The sequence below is a fragment of the Lethenteron reissneri genome, chromosome 26, assembly GCF_015708825.2.
Source record: "Lethenteron reissneri isolate LAM-NWPU_2019-01 chromosome 26, ASM1570882v1, whole genome shotgun sequence".
Lineage (NCBI taxonomy): Eukaryota > Metazoa > Chordata > Hyperoartia > Petromyzontiformes > Petromyzontidae > Lethenteron > Lethenteron reissneri.
Window position 1 is genome coordinate 23,403,146 of NC_083804.1, and position 19,024 is coordinate 23,422,169.

Genomic DNA, 19,024 nt, shown 5'->3' on the forward strand with positions numbered 1-19,024 from the left:
CACAGCGCGCTAACCGCGACACTACCGCGTCCCACACACGCCACACCACACACGCACACACACACGCGCCACACCACACACACACACACGCCCACACACACACACACGCTGTAGTGCGACGTTGCCTTAAGTGTGGGCTGTGAAAGTTTAATAGATGGCCACGCACACTTGTCCAGCTCTATGCGATTATAGCATGGCCGGCTACGTCCGGTGCGATTCGATGTACAAACACCGCAGCGCACTTCACGAGGAGGCGATTCGTTTGCTCTTGCGGAAATCATCTGGCAACGCTTGTGGACATCACCACGGCACAGCAGAGTATTATTCCTTTCAATGCGCAATGAAAATAAGAGCCTGTGACATCGCTCTCGAGAGCAGAGCAACGTCGCCCGGTGTTACGGCCACAAATTCCTGAAAGCAAATCGTGAGAGGGAGAGAGAAAAATAACCCCCAACAACCACAAAGTGCCGCTCCCTTGTCCCGGTCGACCAGATCTCCCCCGCTAGGAGGACAATTATCTCGGACCGACGCACACATGGTTCCAATCGAAGTAAGTGATTGATCGTTGCTCACTGCCCTCCGTTACTTAACCGCGGCCGGAGACCGCCCCGCCGGCCCGTAATATTTACTCAGACAAATTTTTAAAGACGGACGGCGCTGGCGACTTCCCCTCCACCACCACCATCGACCTCCCCCACGGCCGGAGCGACGATGACGAGGTGGGAGCGAGCCGCTGGAGGAGCGAGGCTGGGGAATCATCGGCGTTGCGTTCTTGCTACGCCGGCAGGCCGGGAGGTTGTCTGCGCACACGCTCGCCGCTTGCGGTGCCCCCCTCGTGAGCAGCACACAACCAGCCTAACTAGCGTGCGCAGGCCGAACGCGCACTGGCATAACGCACACACTGGCCTAATGCACACACTGGCCCAACGCACTCCAATCTAATACACACGGGTCTAACACACACGGGTCTAACGCACACCTACCCCAGCCTTGCCAGGGACCCGGACAATATTCAGTGAGACATCGCAGCGCCGCGACGTCGCTCGTCACGCTCCGTGTCGGCGGACAGAGAGGAGGAGCGACGGAGGCGACGGACAGCGACCCACGAACCCCGAGGTTTGCCCCGCCGGCAACGCCTCCTCCTCTCGCGCTTTCTAAATTTAGCGGCAATGCCCGCGCGAAACTGGATGCGTGATGTAGCGGTGATCGCCCGTGGCGTTTTTTTTTTTATTCTTCACGTAATCGCTTAATTCACACGCACGTCCCGACTCTATCCGGGGAGTTTAATTTCCCCGCTTTGAGTGGCTCGTCTGTGTGCGCGTGTGTGCTTTATCTTTGCTCCCTGCCTCCCAGCTTCATGCACTCCCCCACCCCCACCTACTCCACCCCCCATACCCCATAGGGCAATCCAGGTATTCATCGCAACGCGATCGCTCAATCGGCGCGATGTGGCGGCGACAGCGTCGAGGAGCATCATCGGTGTGCGGTGGACGGCGGCGGCGGCAGCAGCAACGACAACAACCCAATTCCCATCACGTAAACACAAATCATTTTCTTTCGCTGCTACGTTGGAAGTGGCGCACGAATGACGCCAAAAAAGCTCAACACGCTCGTCGATGACACTGTGGCCAAAAATGAAAATATTTAAAGAGGTGAGCTTTTGGGCAATGGGCTTCCCCCTCCAGAGCATATTCTTCACAGCAGATCGCATTTGTGCCATTTCCACATGTACAGTATGTTGGACTTCTTTTGCACCGTACATAGCCAACCGTGCTAATCGGAGGTGCCAATGTTGAAGGGCCATCAGTTGGAACATTGCTAATTATTTTTGTAAGGCCACAGTGTTATTATCGAGCGCATAGAGTTTTTTTTTTGCGTGAGTTGCCATCACGCTCAACCACTCGGCTAAGTCCTTTCCCGCAGCGCGAGCGAGACGGGGCCCTCTTCTCTGCGGCAGACATCGCGCGGCTTCCACGCCGATTCCGTCCCGTTACGCGCCTCAGCGAAATTAAACGAGACCCACCACTGGGCAGGTAATGACCACGCTCGGCTAATAATGGCCGCAACTTTGTCAATGGCACCCACGTCACGGGCAGCGCGCCGCTCACGAAAGCGCCGCTCTCGGAGCTTTGCTCTGCTACTCCGTGGGTATTCATCTCTGGCAAGCGCGGGGAATATTGGGAGTTAATTTCACCGACCGAAATTTACCAGAGAACAAGCCTCACCTGCGCGAACGAAGGTGAGGAGAATCGCCTCACGGACGATGGAACGGTGTCTTTTTTCAGAAAGGAAAAAAAACATTCGAGAGGAGGAATGAATTGCATTACCTGTGCGAAGTCGCCATGATTCATGGCGCCGGGATGATTGGGCCCCTGCGAGTGTAAAACCGCGAGCGGCGCGGCCACATTAAGACGATCAAGAATTTAACGAGTGCCAGGACAGGTTTCTCGACTTGTATTTTTTATTTACTAGGCTGAGTGTTTTTGTTTTTTTTACCGAGGAATGCATCGGCCGATGGCGCGGCCAGCGGTAACCGCGGAGTCGGGCGCTTCGGGACGGCGAGTGTAACGCCTCTCCGTGCCAACACCACCACGCCGCGCACGACGCTCCTAACGCCCATTCAGCCCCTCACCCCTCCCAGGCCGGGCCCCTGCCGAAGCAGAGCGTGCGGCGAGCGGCAACCGAGCCCCTTTGCAATGAAAGAGCTTCATTCTAGATTTGAAGCTTTCGTGACTGCAAGGATTCATATTCTTAGGTTTTTTTCGGTAAAGTGAGCGCAGTCACCCAGGGCTGCAGCGAGCACTCCGTGCCGTCGTGCGCTCCAGAGACCCCCCACCTCCCCGCTCACTCGAAGGTGGAACCCCCGAAACCCCCAGCCCCGCCACCGACGGCGGCTGTTCGTCCAATCGCCGACATCTCCGTTTCAGTCGCACTCGCTGCGTTTATTGCCGCGGAAGAGTCTGGGCGGCTTTAGCCGCCGCCCACTTCGCGCGAGGAATTCGCACGCCCGGTCTGACCGGCCTCTCGGAGAAGGACGGAAATAAACAATGTTAAGCTGTGACGATGGGCAAAGTGACGTCCACCAGGATTTTAAGAGACTCTTGACAAAAACTTCTCGCGCGCCCATGCGCTCGTGAGGAATTATCCACGAGTGTGCAAAGATTACCATCGACGCTGCGCACACGCAAACGTGTGCATGCATAACCCAGTAAACGGCGCCGGGGCCGTCCATTAATGACGTCACGCGATTTTGGACGATTTTTGACCCCCCCCCCCCTCGTCAGACGGCGTCACAAAAAGTCAGACCCCCCCCCTCTAATATGACGTCACAAAACTCTACCCCCCCCCCCAAACCATATTTCCATTTTGAAAATGAAACATGCTTCAAATCGCTTTAAACTATTGTCATTGTAGTGCGTATTAATGTGGCGCTGCACTCTGATGTTTGTAGGAGATTTTTTTTTTATCAAAAAGTTTATTTAATTAAATAGAACGTGTTGTCTATATTTATTTAAAGTTGCGCATTTTGATGTGACGTCACATTTCTCAAACACCCCCCCCCCCTCGTCACACATCGTCACAAATGTCTGACCCCCCCTCCACCAGGTGCGTGACGTCATTTATGGACGGCCCCATAATCACATTTTACGGGAGGCAAATTGATTGCTTCGCTGGTTGTGTAATGGTTAGATAATGATTATCAAGCTCTGGGCCTTGGATCTTGTTATTTGTCTAGAGTGTGGATGTTTGCCAATCCGATTAGATTAGTTCATGAACGTGACACATTCAGTTGTGATGTTTAAAAAATATATATATTTTGGCTGTTTCGTGGTGCTACGTGTTGTTGGTTGTACTTAGCGGTGGCTAATTGCTTGCTGCTGATACCAAAATATGAAAATATAAAAAAAAGAATCGAACCTAAATGTTTCATATTCTAAACATTCCCAGCAAAGTGGTGAGAGGCAACCGCGTCGGTCTTGATGAGCAGAGCGGCATTTCATCATTCACGTCGCCGGCACGGGGCCACCTTGCACGGACTGGCCGTGGCCTTAAATGTGTGGTTAGAGGTGGACCATTCCTCGAATTTGAAGAGAAAGTGAGAAACACCAGCCCCCCTCTGATCTTGCTTTTCGGTAACACGTGTAAGTTCCGTAACTGAGCCCAAATTATTAATAACAATTTAGCACCTATAAGGAACCCTCCGTAAAGAAAGAAAAAAACACTCAAGGCTTCGTGCATGAAAGGGAGAAATATGTTAAAGAACTGGGTGGCAGGATGAGAGCCAAAGTGAAACAAACGAATTATGATTTAAAGACCTCAACACGATGATCCGAGAGCCTGATCTCCCACGGCAGGAAGTTCCACATTGGGGAGGAGGGGGGGGGGCACCACAGCAAATGCCGGACCACCCCAAGAACGCAACCGGGATCGAGGTTCGTGCATAAAAGGGGCACGATCGGCAGATCTCAACGACCCTGCCAGGGCACGAAATTGAATTTGCCCCCCGGAACAAAAAGTGTAGCGAGCCCTCGCAAGGACTTGAATACGAGCCACGTGATCGGCAACGGCCATCGTGCGGCGGCGGCTTCGCGAGCCCACGACGCCGGACGGGAGCGCTGAAATCTCCCCGGAGAACCCGTCCCGCGCCCATTCATACATCACTCCCGCATTCCAGTCAACGCTCCATCGCCCGCCCGCCCGCGTGCGCGTCGTTACCCGCACCTGGGGAAGCGAGCCCCTGCAGCCTCCACCCCCCCCCCTCACGGCTTCTCGCAAGCTGCGATAGAATGAGGAGCCGGGCCTGCAACGGGCAGCCGGAGTGCACGGCGGTCTCACCTGACTCGTCCAAGGGCGGCCGCTTCTTGCGCAGTTTCTTCTTGGGTGGGGGGACGGCACCGTCACTCCGCCTCTCCCCGCCATCCGCCCTCGTCCCCGACACCTCGTCCACCTCATCCTCGTCATCATCATCATCCTCATCCAGGTCGTCCTCATCCTCGTCCTCTTCCTCCTCCTCCTCGTCCTCTCCACTCTCGAAGTCGCTCTGACCGCCGAGCCCGCCTCCACCACCGCCGCCACCGCCTCCGCCTCTACCACCGCCACCGCCTCTACCACCACCGCCGCCGCCGCCGCCACCGCCGCCACGGCCACCGCCGCCGCCGCTGCCACCGCCGCGGGAGAAGAGGTCGGCACGGGAGCCGGGGGGCTGGCGGACGCCCCGGCGGCGGCCACGCTGCGCGCCGTTGCGCCACACCCAGCCCTGCCGCTCCTCGCCGATCCCGTAGCCCGCGTCGTCGTCCTCGTCGTCGTCATCCTCGTCGTCCTCGTCCTCCTCCTCGTCGTCCTCCTGCTGCTGCTGCTGCCGCTGCCGGAGTCACGGGGGAGAAAAAACGGCCGATCGTGGAGTCAGTGGCTACTGGGGGTGCGGGTGCGACGCTATCGGGGGTACCGCGCTGACCTCGTCGGGCGGTTTACCCCATTGACATCATCATCAACATCGGCCATGATCAATCCACTGCCGAATGAAGGCCTCCAGAAGCTGTCGCCCTCTGTCGCGGTCCTGCGATCCAGTGCACGTGATCGGAGTTCCTCGCATCGAGCGATTCGACGTCAATTCCTGTGCTCGCGACGCGTGCTCCGCACCGTGCGGGCAAGCATCCACCGGTTCGCGTGCTTCGCACAAACCCTGCAGGCGACGAACAAATTGATTCGCGAATCTATTCGCGATCCCCCAACATTCACTCACTACGGCAATCGTCCGGATCAACGATTACGAGCAATCGTTAACGAGCATCACCTCGAGGTGCGGCGGCTGCCAGGCGGGGCGCGGGCTGCGGGCCTGGCTCCGCACGGGCTCCATGTACATCCAGGCACCGCCCTCCTTCTCGCCGCCCTCCTTCTCCTTGAGCCGCGTCTCCTTGCGGCCGCCGCGACCCCCGCCGTCGCCGGCCTTGGGCGCCAGCGAGCGCGCGGGCAGCGGCGCCGCCACGGCCGTCGGCGTCGCCACCTCCACGGCGAGCAAGCCGGGCCCCTCGGGCCCCCCGCCTTTCCCCGCTCCTCCTCCGCCACCGCCGCCTCCTCCGCCGACGGCGCCCGCAGACTCGCAGCAGCCGGCCCCCAGGCACGCCGCCGCGGCCACCGCCGCCGCCGCGATCACCACCGCCGCCGCTCCCCCCCCGGGGAGCGGGGGCGGCTCCGAGGAGAGGAGGTCCTTGTGCGTGCTCGCCATTCCCGGCGGTGCCGGCCGGCCGGCTCCCCGGCTCCCTGGCACAGCGGGCGATGCGGCGCGCGAGTCAGCGGTGCCGGCGTGGGGGTCGAGCGGCTGCGGAATTATTTTTAAATTTTTACGGACAAAATATTTCGCCCGGATTGCGGCGTCCCGTTTTGCAATGGCACGAGCGTTGCACGCGCCCGCGCGGAGCGTAAGGCGCTCCCGGAAAGTAGGACGCAAGCCACGATGTATGGTCAACTTCTTTCGCACCGTGCGTAGTGAACCGCGCTTAATCGGAGCTGCGGTTTGTACATTTTGACACACGGCTACGTGTGGACCCTGTGTCACTTTGTACAAATCCAGTCACACACAACTATCGCTTTCAAATACAGGAGAGGAGAAGAGTGAATTTTTTCTACAAGCTGCTATGCTTTGTCAATCCACTGCTAGCCATGTCAGTGGAGGGGGAATTGTTTGACCATACTTTACCATGCTAGTCGTGGCCCACATATCGAACTCAGGTCGCTGGGTTGGTAGCGCAGTGCACTAACCAATGTGCCACCGCCCCACCCCAGAGTGCACATAATTTAATAATTATGCAAACAATACCGAGCGCAAGTCGTTACCTGGTGCTAGACAGATCGTGAAGTCGGGGGACCGTGAGAGACGGTGACGGCTGATGATCATTCCAGCAATGGATTGATCATGGGTGACAAGGACGCTGCTGCTTTCGTCGTGTTTTCTCGCAACGCTCTGACCCCATGCCCCCACTGGACATCTGTGAAAAAAGAGCTCAGTAGCTCATCGGATTCCTCCAGCCTAAATGCAGATTCAGATTCTGCTGCTGCTGCTGCTGCACCGGAGTGACCGCGTGCACGGGCCGCACACCGTGCCGCGCGGTCCCGCACGTCGTCGGGGCATCGATCGCGATAACCCGCGGGTGTCGGCCCCGGGCCCCGTACCACTTGGAGCCGTCCCCCGGGCCCAGTCGAGCGAGCGCGGGCGGGTGGACGAGGTGGGGGCGGGGGGGTGGTGGGATGTGCGCGCTCGTAAACGCGCGCGCACATCGCTCCGTCAGTTAGTATTTCCCCAGCTGGAAAACGCAGCGGGACAAATACCCCCCGTGGAAACAATGGGTGGCGGGTCCCTCTTACAATCAGGACCCGCTTCTTGAATGAGGAACAAAGGGGGGAGACGCCGGTGTAATTGACGTTAATGTGAGCACAGCGCTGGCCAGGGGACCCTTTTCTCGTGGCTTAATAACGCTGGGCTATTGTGTGGGCGCCGCGTGGAGCCGCTCCGCCTCGCGACGGCCAGTCCACTCGAGCTGCCGGCGGCTTGGGGAGGCCTTAATCCAACAGTGGATTGAGCACGGCTGATCGATATGATGAGGAATATTAATTGTATCTACAATGAAATATACATCAATGATTACAAGACTCATTATTTATTTACATTTTCACATTCAATAAAGATCTCAAAAACGGTCTTTGACATTTAGACGGCTGCTTCTCAGCACTGGCACTGGGTTCATTCCCCGACGTTCCCAGCTTGGGGCATAACGATGGATCGATTACTACCGAGGCTAAGGGGGGCCCAGACATAGACGGTTGAGAAGGGGCAGGAGTACGAGGAGAGGGAGACCGAGGATGCGGTGGATCGAGATGCGAGGACGGTGAATGTGACTGGAGGAGAGGCACAGAATAGAAACTCACGGAGAGACAACATGGGGCTGCCGACCTATGTGACAACGGGAACTTTGGATTCAAAGACGATTGTTGATTCTAAGGCGTGCGACGCATGCATCGTGAGCCTAAGCGGGGTCACTGTTGATCGCCAAACCGACCGATGCACCGTTAGTTACACCCGTGCCTCCACCCACCCTACAGCTCGCACGCCTCCGTGTCGGGGCGTCATCGCTTGCTCGCTCCAACGCTCTGCGGCCGTCACTCAGCCGAGCTCAGATGAATCGTGTTGCTTGGAACGCCCTACAACCCACAGCGCTCACGTGTTTCTTTTACCTTCATCCCAGCAAAAGTACCTGGGCACTGGTACAATAGGGACGACGACGATGATGATGACGGTGGTGACGGTGGTGGTGGTGGTGATGATGATGACGGTGGTGACGGTGGTGGTGGTGGTGATGATGATGTTGGTGGTGGCGAGGTCACTCTCCTAATACCGGTACACTCATAACTAGTTCAGTCCACGTCCGTTAACATTTCGGCAAACGCCGTGTTGTGCAACCTTTCGAAACATAGCTTACTATGTAAACCTTGCGGCATTACCCATAAAGCTGCCACCGCTGCTGCACACGAGAGAGATTTTGTTGCGCAAGACCGTGGCGCTTCTAACATCCCGACGGCCATGGAGAGGCCGAGCGGCCCAACGCTCGCAACCTCTGCAGCGCAACTCGACGGCAGCGCCAAAAGCCGCGATCAATCAGAGAGCGGCACGCCGCCACGGCCAAAGGAAATCCACAAGAGCGGCAGCTATAAATAGCTTCCGCTTATCTTGCATTTTCGCAACTGCCAAGATTTCACATTGTGGGCGCGGGCACTCTGCTGCCAGCCCATGAATCTCCTCCTTCCCCTCCTGCTCCTCCTCCTCCTCTCGATGCCCCCAATCCGATCAAATGCCTCCCTCCATGAAAGATCCCCTGGTAGCCAGACACTCAACGCAGCTGAATCCACAGTCAGGGCTTCACGCACTCACACTCTACCAGCCTTAAGCCCTGGATATTACGGAGAGAATCTTAGGGGATTTTAAAAAATCTAATTCCGGGATTTGCAGTTTTTAGGCCTCTTACAAACGAAATGCAGCTCTTCCAACCCAACAACGATCATGGTACAGTGGTTCTAATTTATAGCCCTTTGTCAATACACTGCTGAGTGAAGGCCTTCCCACATCGCGGTGACCGCTGGGAATGGTTGGCTATACTTCACCGTTTTGGATCAGTGTGGATTGAGGGAGGAAATAAGGGGGGGGGGGTGAGTTCAGTACTGGTTCACACAAAACTCGCCACTGAACTTTGCCGTAGCCAAGAATTTATCTCAGGTCGCCGGATTCATAGCACAAGGCGCTAACGAACACACTCACGGCCAACATCCGTGACAATTATCTGAACCGGGCATGGGCCTCCCCTAGAACGACTCAGCCTTAAATGAGCACCTGGATGCTGTGGATTAAAACATCAGCAACGGGGCGTGGCGCCGGCACATCCACCCCATCATGCGCCATGCCGGCCCTTAATAAGGCACTCGCACAACGGCACTTGCCCCGACAGTCTGTTAAAGACTGCGCTCGCCAGCGTTCGGATTCGTCGCTAGGGCTCGGCCTTTAGGCAATGGCCGAGCAGCGGGCGCGCGACCGAGCGACATCGCTCTCCTTCCGCTCAGGGTGTCTGCAGGCCTCACCGCTGGTCACACCAGAGACCTGGGGGTCCTTCACGTTGCACCTCTTCCCTGGGGGCCCGTTCTTCTTTAGGTCATTCCCCCTGCGGATAGATGGACAGAGGGAGACACGGAGAGAGACACACACACGCGGCGTCAGGCACCACTCCGCACTATTCCACGCGTGCGAGCGAGGGGCAAAAGCGATAGCCGCACACCCACTTCCCTGCGTTCTGCAGATGCCGATGATCCATCGGTAGATTGACCCAACGCTGTCAGAATGCTTCCTGAGACAAAGCCACGGTATCACCGGCACTGCCCGCTTTGCCCATCTGGAGGCAAACTGCCAGATGTTAACAGAGGCAAAGGACCCTCTCTTTAAGATACTGGGTCATCCTAGTTTGACGCAACATTTGTTTGCCGTAACCTTTGTTGCCATATTGCATGTAATTAGGGACCGTATGATTAAAGAGAGGATCCTTTCCTCTATCAACATCTGGAAGTTTACCAGCAGTGATTCAAGCAGGCGTCACTCTGCTGATGAGATATTGGGTGTCGAAATTGGTCCATGGGTTTTGCTTGTATTCCATCAATGCTCCTGATATGATTTGCTCCCACAAGGCCGTGCGGCCATTGGCTTTTTGTGCAGGATATTTAATAAAAACAATTACTTGGAAAGATATAAGAAGGAGACGTATTTCCCGGCGCTTATCAATTTAGTAAGATATATTTAGGTCGCCTTAAATGCACGCACAGTTTCTTGTATATAAATACACACGTGTACGACCACACACATGTGCATCAGCTTACAAATGCAGTGCAGCGTGTGCACACTCGCACACTACAGTAAATCATTTACGCTTAACACACATGAACGCATCGCTTTAACATACATAATGCATGCGTGTGCATAATTCAGACGACTGATGTATAATACAGGGTAATACGCACGTGTATATGAATTCGTTGTACGTATGCCGATGCGCGTGTAGCCGTGCGCTCACGCGCCACACGATGAAACCGAGCTCGCGCCACGGTGAGTTCGATTCCCGACCGCGGTCAACGTCAGTGGCGAGTGATTTCTCACCTGTTCCCCCGAGTTAAACTCTTTTTTAAAATTAGCACCTGGCATGCAAGGGGTGGTGGTGGTGGTGGTGGTAAAACATCGCCACTGCGGAGACAAAAGCGGCCAGGGCTTGGTGTTTTCGGCAACACCAAGCCCCCCCCCCCGTGCTCGCTACGTGTCCACACTAGGACCGTCCCGGCCTTAAAAGGCGCTCCCTCGCAGCACTTTGCACCAGGGGCCTGTCTCTACTGGACGTCTGTGAAATACTGCGCACCTGTGAAAAAGAGCTTCATGGCTCATCGGATTCCTCCCGCAGTCTAAATAAATATTCTGTTCTGGGAGGGGTGGTCTCCGTCCCTCGTACAGACACTGACCAGTGATTAGCCTAGGAGCAAAAGTAGCTACACATGCATTGATTCTGCACTTGCTCTATCATTATAGTACTATACCGCCTTCGACTTTTATGAACGACTGGGTGTGTAAGGATTAGCGAGTTGTCGCATTATCTGGCTGCATAGCAAATTAAAAAAATACAATTACCTTACTTTGCCTACAAAAAAAAAATGTGTTTTTAATAATTACTTATTTGTTTATGTAGGGCCCCTTTATAACATCACATGCTGTAGGCCGTGCACCAGCTTCATCCGGCACTGACGCTGACTGCACGCGATCCCCGCTGCCGCAACGAGTCAGACCCGCGTCTCGCTCGCTCGCTTGCCCTGCTGCTGCTGCTCCTGCCGCTGCATTGACCCACGCAGGACGGAGTGCTGAGGCTGGCCGCGAACAGCATTGATGGGAGTTCGCACCCGGGCCCGGTGAGACCTGCAGGGTTCGCACCCAGATGCAGTGGCAGCAGCGCAACTTCCCTTCTCTCCGTTCGCCACGACCCCCCGGGGTCTCCCCCACCCCGCCACCCATCCCCCGGGGTCGGGGTGGCGGGGTAGCTGCATGCTCCCGATTGCAAGGGCGACTGTCCTTGCTTTTCCCCTTAGGCGCGCGTGTGTTTGTTGTTGTTGTCTTTGAGTATTTAACTCAGTGACACTGGCCTGTGCTCTACTGCTAGATAGACCGCCCCCCCCCGCACCGCCCCCCGTGGCTTCTTGCACTCCGCCAGACAACAGAAAACAAATCCTGCGGAGCGGCGTCAGAGCGCCAACCGCTACACTACCGCTCCGTATAGCCTCAACAGACTTTAGGGGCAAGTGCTGTTAGCGAGCACCTATAAAGGGCGGTACGGCACACGAGAGGGTGGGTGGCCAAGACCACGCCCGGCCGCCTTTGTCTCCCTAGCGGCGATGTTTACACACCACTGCACCAGGTGCTCATTTGAGGCTGAGTCGACCTAGGGGAGGTTCAGATAATCTTCACCGGGGTCGCCAGGTTCGTAGTGCAGCGTGCTAACCGCTACACCACCGCTCCCCACACACAGACACGCACACACACCTGCATACACACCGGCACACACACAGACACACACACACCTGCACACACCTGCACACACACCTGCACACACACACAGACACACGCAGACACACACACCTACCACACACACAGACACACACACCGGCACACCCGTACAACACCGATGCGCACAAGCACAACGGCCCGTCGCGTAAGCCTCCAACAGAGACTGCCGTGGCAGGCACTGTTGGCGAACACCTTCCAAGCGCCCAAGGCCACCTCGGAGCACCGAGGTGCTGTGGACAGAGGGCGCGCGCTAGGCCGCCTTTGTCTCCCCAGTGCTGACGTTTACACATCGCAGCAGCAGCAGCAGCAGCTGCGTAAATTCGAGGCTGAGTCGACCTAAGTCGGGGAGGCGCGGCACCGGTCAGCTGGTGCTGGCCTTGAGCGCGAATCGGGTCACCGGGCGCGTACCGCAGTGCGCTAACCATCGCGGCGCGCGCGCACGCCCATCCCGTGTGCACAGCGCGTATGCGCGCGCGTGTGCACACGCAGACGGCACACAGTCGCATTGGGTGGCGATTCCCGCACGCTCGTTGGGGGGACACGAAGACCATCGGTGAGAGCCCTTGACGGGCATCGCGAGGATACATATACAGTATAGCGGAGATAAGCGCGGATGGGTGTGCGTGGACATGCACGCGCACACGTACACACGTGCACACGCCACACACGTGCAACGAATGTGTGCCCGTATGAGCGCGTGTGTTGAGGAGCGGTGGCGCAGTGATTAGCGCAGCGCGCCGCGAACCCGGCCGCCCGGGGTTCGATTCCCACTCACCAACCCGTCTACTGTTCTAACCGGTCATGGGCCCTCCTTCCCCTTAGGTCGACTCAGCCTTAAACATGTACCTGGTGCGGTGCGTAAAGGGCGCGGCCGTGCGTGGTGCTGGCCACCCACTCGGGTGCCGCGCCGCGCCGGCCATCATAGGTGCGACTCGCTAACAGCACTTGACCCAACAGGCTGTCGAAACTAAGAGGGGGGGGGGTCTTTGTATGCATGGGGGAGCGGTGGCGTAGTGATTAGCGCACGGCTCACAAACATTAAACGCGTACAGTACTTTAAGGCGTCCAAAAAAACCGCATCATTGGCGGGGAGACAAAGACGGACGGGATTTTGTTGCCGCATGCCACACCGCTCCCGTCGTGCTGGCAATAGGTGCTCGCTAACAGTACTTTCCCCGACATCCCGTGTAGGTTACACGGGGCGGAGGTGGAGGAGGAGGGGGGGAATCTTTGTCTTTGTTTGTTTGGTCCACGGAGCGGCGAGGCCTTGCGCGCTCTCAGCCGTTTCCCCGAGACTCCATTTTGCGAATGCCGAGAGGTATTTTTGGTGCGTACAGCGAGCTGCTGCTGCTGCTGCTTCGTGCGAAACCCGTGTACGCAACACCTCAGCAGGAGCAGCAGCAGCGCACGCGCAGCGCGACCGGTTCGACTCGTGCCCGAGACGACTTCACGGAGAGCCCCACACCGCGCTGCACGACGCTGCCCCGTCGGCCGCGAGTTCCGTTCCCGTCTTGCGGCCGACCGACAGACCCACAGACTACCCTACCTGGTGCCGCGTGTAAACCTCGCCACGGGGGAGACAAAGGCGGCCGTGCCGGCCTTTGTCGGCGCTCACCCGCTAAACGGCCAAGCCTGTCGAGGCTACGCGGGGGGAAATGCGTCTTTGTGTGCGACTCTTGGCACACGCCAGCGCACAAAAGGGCAACAGCCGCGCCGCGTGGACGTCCAGCGGTCGCCGCGTTCGCTGGACGCTGCGTCGGAGGGCGGCGGAGGGCAGCCGGCGGCGAGCCGTGGTTGCTTTGCGGCGCCGCTGAACCCCGAGGGGCCCCCCAGTTCGACTCCCCCGGCCACGGCTCGGCGTCACTTGCGCGAGATTTCCAATTCTGAACCCATGCTGCTGTTTCAGTTTCATGTATTTGGTACAGCCCTGTGAGCCATTCGGCTCTTGAATCGGGCGCCCATCATCAGGCCTTCCCTTCACCAACCCGCGCACCTTCAATCGTGGTGAAGTATGGCCAAGAGCAAACATCGGCCACGATCGACAACGGGGTGTGTGGGGAGGGGGGGCCTTCATCCAGCAGTGGGTTTGATTACGGCCTGTGTGACTTACCGTGTTGTGATTGTAGTGTACACTGTCAGCGATGCAAATGAAAAAATCCCCCGTATAGCCTTGAAGAGACTGGGGCTAGTGCTGTTAGCGAGCAGCACCTATGAAGGCCAGCACGGCACACGAGGGGGTGGGGGGTGGCCAGCACCACGCCCGACCGCCTTTGTCTCCCCGGTGCTGACGTGTCCCCGCGCGGCGAACTCTACATCGACACACCGCACCAAGATACTCAATTAAGGCTGAGTAGACCTAGGCGGATGTCCAGGACCCGGTCCTGAATTTTGCTGCCACTGTTATTGGTCGTGAGCGGAAATTGAACCGGGGTGAGCAATGCACGCACACACAAAGACAAAGACCCCCCAGCCCCGTATAGCCTTCACAGACTGTTGGGGCAAGTGTTGTTAGTGAGTAGCGCCTTTGAAGGCCGGCACGGCACACGATAGAGGGTGCGTGGCCCAAGCACCGACGAAGTCACACACACACGGACACGGATAGTCGCGTTGATTGTCACGAGGAATCACCCCAAGTTCACAGGAGACGCCCCCAATGGTGGAGTGGTTCAGGATGCCGCGACATGAAGACGCCTGCGTGCAGTATTTTCATTCCCTCTGAAGATGTTCGTGGAGGGTTCTTTTAAACGACGTTTTTTTTAAACACCACAATGATGATACAAACGTACACACAGATAATTGCAATTGTGTATTTTGCGTTTAAGCACGAGGGATACGCTACGCGCGTCGCGGGTGCTGCAGTTGTTGCTGGAGCTGTCATGCAACACGGCTCAGCTGCTAACACACACACGCGTACACGAACCCGTGCGCGCACACAGCCATATACACACCCGCACACACACACACAAAGGCACAATATAAGCAAACACACACACGCGTAGGTGCATACAAACAAACACACACACACACGCGCGCGGCTACACAAATACACACGCGTGCGTGCGTATATTCAGACACGCGCACACAGACACGCGCACACAGACACGTGTACACACACACACAAAGACACGTGCACACACACACCCCACGGCACACGGGAAGGTCGGGCGGTTGGGGGGAGTGTGCGCGTGTGGGTTCCGGGGAGAGATTGCCGAGGCCGCGTTTACAAGTGTGGCGTTGCCCGCTCCGCGAATGCGCGGCGCCTCTCTGTTCTGCGCGTGTGGCCACGCCATTTTGTCCACCACCACCACCGCCGCCGCTGACGACACAAGAACACGCAGAAGTGGGGGGGGGGGGGGGGCACACGCGCTCATGAAAACCTCGTGGAGCAGATGAGCCCCCCCCCCTGCAGACACAACAATCACCCCTGCGAGGGACGGCCACGTGACGCGCACACTCACACACACTCTTGTCAGTTGCACGCCGCAATGTGCGGGAACGCGCCACGAAAGTAACTCCATTCGCCAAAACGTGTTTGGCCACAGTGTGCATCATCACATACACTGTGCCATCATCACATGCACGGTGCCATCATCACATCCACAGGTCCATCATCACATCCACAGGGCCATCATCACATCCACGGTGCCATCATCACATGCACGGTGCCATCATCACATCCACAGGGCCATCATCACATCCACGGTGCCATCATCACAACTGCGGTGCCATCATCACATCCACGGTGCCATCATCACATCCACGGTGCCATCATCACATGCACGGTGCCATCATCACATCCACGGTGCCATCATCACAACCGCGGTGCCATCATCACATTTACGGTGCCATCATCACATTCACGGTGCCATCATGACATCTGCAAACACGCGCACGTTCTTGCTCTTCCCGACGATGACAGGGAGATAATTCGCTGAAATATTTGGAGGCGTTTGCCCCGGCGCGCTGTTGAACGTGACGATTTGCGTTGCACGATGGCGACTCTCCTCCGTCTCACGACCCACGCATCAATTAGCCAATAAATATAACATTATGAAGTTGAGGACATCGATCACGTACATCTCTTATTTTGGGGTAGCCGGTGGGGGGGGGGCGTAAGTAATTACCGCAAAATTAACGATGGTTAGATGCGGGAGTGACCTCGACTTTCTCTCCCCGCCCCACCTACATTTTCAACGAGCGATTATTGCAAATGCGCATCTCGCCATCAGTAACGCAATTACATTTGTCCATCCCTCAGTCCGGCCATATACTTCACCACGTTGGTCACTTGCAGGGTTTGGTGAAGTAGTGTTGTTTTTGTGTGTGTGGGGGGGGGGGGCTCGTGGGGTTATGAAGCCCAGAACCGGTTCAGATATCACTCGCCACCCACTCGCCACTCACTCGCCACTCACTCACTCGCCACTCACTCACTCGCCACTCACTCACTCACCACTCACTCACTCACTCACCACTCACTCACTCACTCACCACTCACTCGCCACTCACTCACTCACCACTCACTCACTCGCCACTCACTCGGCACTCACTCACTCACCACTCACTCACCACTCACTCACTCACCACTCACTCACCACTCACTCACCACTCACTCACTCACCACTCACTCACTCACCACTCACTCACTCACCACTCACTCACCACTCACTCACTCACCACTCACTCACCACTCACTCACCACTCACTCACTCACCACTCACTCACTCACCTACTCACTCACTCGCCACTCACTCACCACTCACTCACTCACCACTCACCCACTCGCCACTCACTCGGCACTCACTCACTCACCACTCACTCACCATTCACTCACTCGCCACTCACTCACTCACCACTCACTCACTCACTCGCCACCCACTCACTCACTCACGTTGCCCCTGGCCGGGAATAGCAACCAGCGGGTCGACCGGGTTCGCGTAAGCGCGGCGCGCTAACCACCAGCGTCAACCACCCTACGCCCCCCTCCTAAAAGCCCCGTTCGTACAATCAATCGTAAGAAATCAAACGCGTTGCGTCGCTGTAAAAAAAACGCGAACGCAACGCATTGTGGCAACCACCGAGTCTGTCCGTATCATCTGCCGGCGACGACTCTGCGTTAATCGCGCCTCCTTTGGCGTCGAGGTGAGAACGCGTGGACACGCCGGGTAGAGTTACCTGCGCCTTACCCCTCACTCTCCCCTCCCGCCGCGTAGCCCGACAACGCCCCTGTAACAAAGCCACCCTCTGAATGTGCGTCCGATCTCGGAAGATAAAGCGCGGCACGCCGGGCTGTAGCAGCTATGAATTGATGGTGTTACCGCTACGCAACGCGCTGGTGCTGTGTGGGCTGCTATGCGGTTACGTTGTCAGCAGAGAGGGTCGTACGGCAAAAACCCATCGTTGTTGTACTGTACTTCCATAACACCCCCACCCAACCCACCACGTCTATGATAATAAACAAGGCAGCTTCAAAGAGAGCGCGTACGCGCAGTTCGAGTCCAAGCCACGGCTCCCAAGAGTCAGTGGCGAGTGATCGATGAACCGGACACACGGTGTTGACAACGAGGTGAATGCACTGCTCGGTTATGGGGCCGTCCATAAATAACGTCACGCACCTAGGGGGGGGGGGGGGTCAGACATTTGTGACGATGTGTGACGAGGGGAGGGGGGTTTGAGAAATGTGACGTCACATCAAAATGCGCAACTTTAAATGAATATAGACAACACGTTCTACTTAATTAAATAGACTTTTTAATAAATGTTTTCTCCTACAACATAAGAGTGCAGTGGCACATTAAATAGGCACTACAATGACAATAGTTTAAAACGATTTGAAGCATGTTTTATTTTCTTTGGTGGGGGGGTAGAGCTTTGTGACGTCATATTTGAGGGGGGGTCTGACTTTTTGTGACACCGTGTGACGAGGGGGGGGGGGGGGGTCAAAAATCGTCCAAAATCGCGTTACGTCATTTATGGACGGCCCCTATGTCCGTAACGTGTGTTGAACTTCTATTGCACCCTACATAGCCAACCGTGCACATCGGAGGTGCGCGTTAAACGATCCACACACGACGCGCGCGGCGTGTGGAGGCCCTCAATCCAGCAGTGCATTGGCAAAAGCGTGCGGCACACACACAGACACACGCGGCACACAGACACGCAGCACACACACAGACACACGCGGCACACAGACACGCGGCACACACGCGGCACACACACAGACACACGCGGCACACACACACGCGCGCGGGGCTCGTTCGTAACGAGCACAAATCATTGGTTATCCAGCCACCGTCACAATCCGCTCAGAGCCTGTACATCATCATCACCATGGTACTTGTCGACTGGTGGAGTACATGGGGGTAACATCCATTATTATTAGTATCAGCCAGGATCGATCGACTGCTGGATGAAGCCCTCCCAACGCCTTGTCAGCGACGGAGGCCATACTTCACCAGGCTGGTCAGTGCGGCTTGCTAAAGGGGTTGGTGGAGTTCAAGTAACATTCACTCGCCGCTGATGTCAGCTGCGGTCGGGTTCGTGGCAGCAGCCGCGCTAACCACTGCGCCACCGCTCATCGTTCCACTCCATGATTGTCGTTGTATGACCGTCACCATGAGACGGTAACACCACCAGTCTCGGGGCTGGATGGCAAAGGCAAAGATCCCCCGTATAGAGCCTGAAACAGACTGCTGGGGCAAGTACTGTTAGTACCGAGTCAGGTTGGCAGGGTGCGCGACGTTGGTGGGAGGTAGGAGGCCAGCACCACGCACGGCCGCCTTTGTCTCTCCAGTGCCGAAATTTAGAAAACCGCACAGGGGTACTCATTTAAGGTTGAGTCGACCCAGGGAAAGGCCCCAAGACCGGTTCAGATATTCGTCACCGTTGTTGGCC

At 56.8% G+C, this 19,024-nt stretch overlaps 1 protein-coding gene across 8 annotated transcripts in view; it reads right to left on the reverse strand.

Moving 5' to 3' along the window:
• LOC133347894 (DNA (cytosine-5)-methyltransferase 3A-like) overlaps window positions 1–4,910 on the reverse strand; it is a 118,087-nt gene extending 113,177 nt beyond the window's left edge. For 4 of the 8 annotated variants that reach the window (XM_061560629.1, XM_061560626.1, XM_061560622.1 and 1 more), the window contains exon 1: window positions 4,837–4,909. The gene's annotated coding sequence lies outside the window, so the exon portion shown is untranslated. Of the gene's footprint in view, window positions 1–4,836 lie in introns of all 8 variants that reach the window. The other 4 variants (XM_061560625.1, XM_061560623.1, XM_061560627.1 and 1 more) reach the window with 2 other exon arrangements.
• Window positions 4,911–19,024: the final 14,114 nt, after the last annotated feature.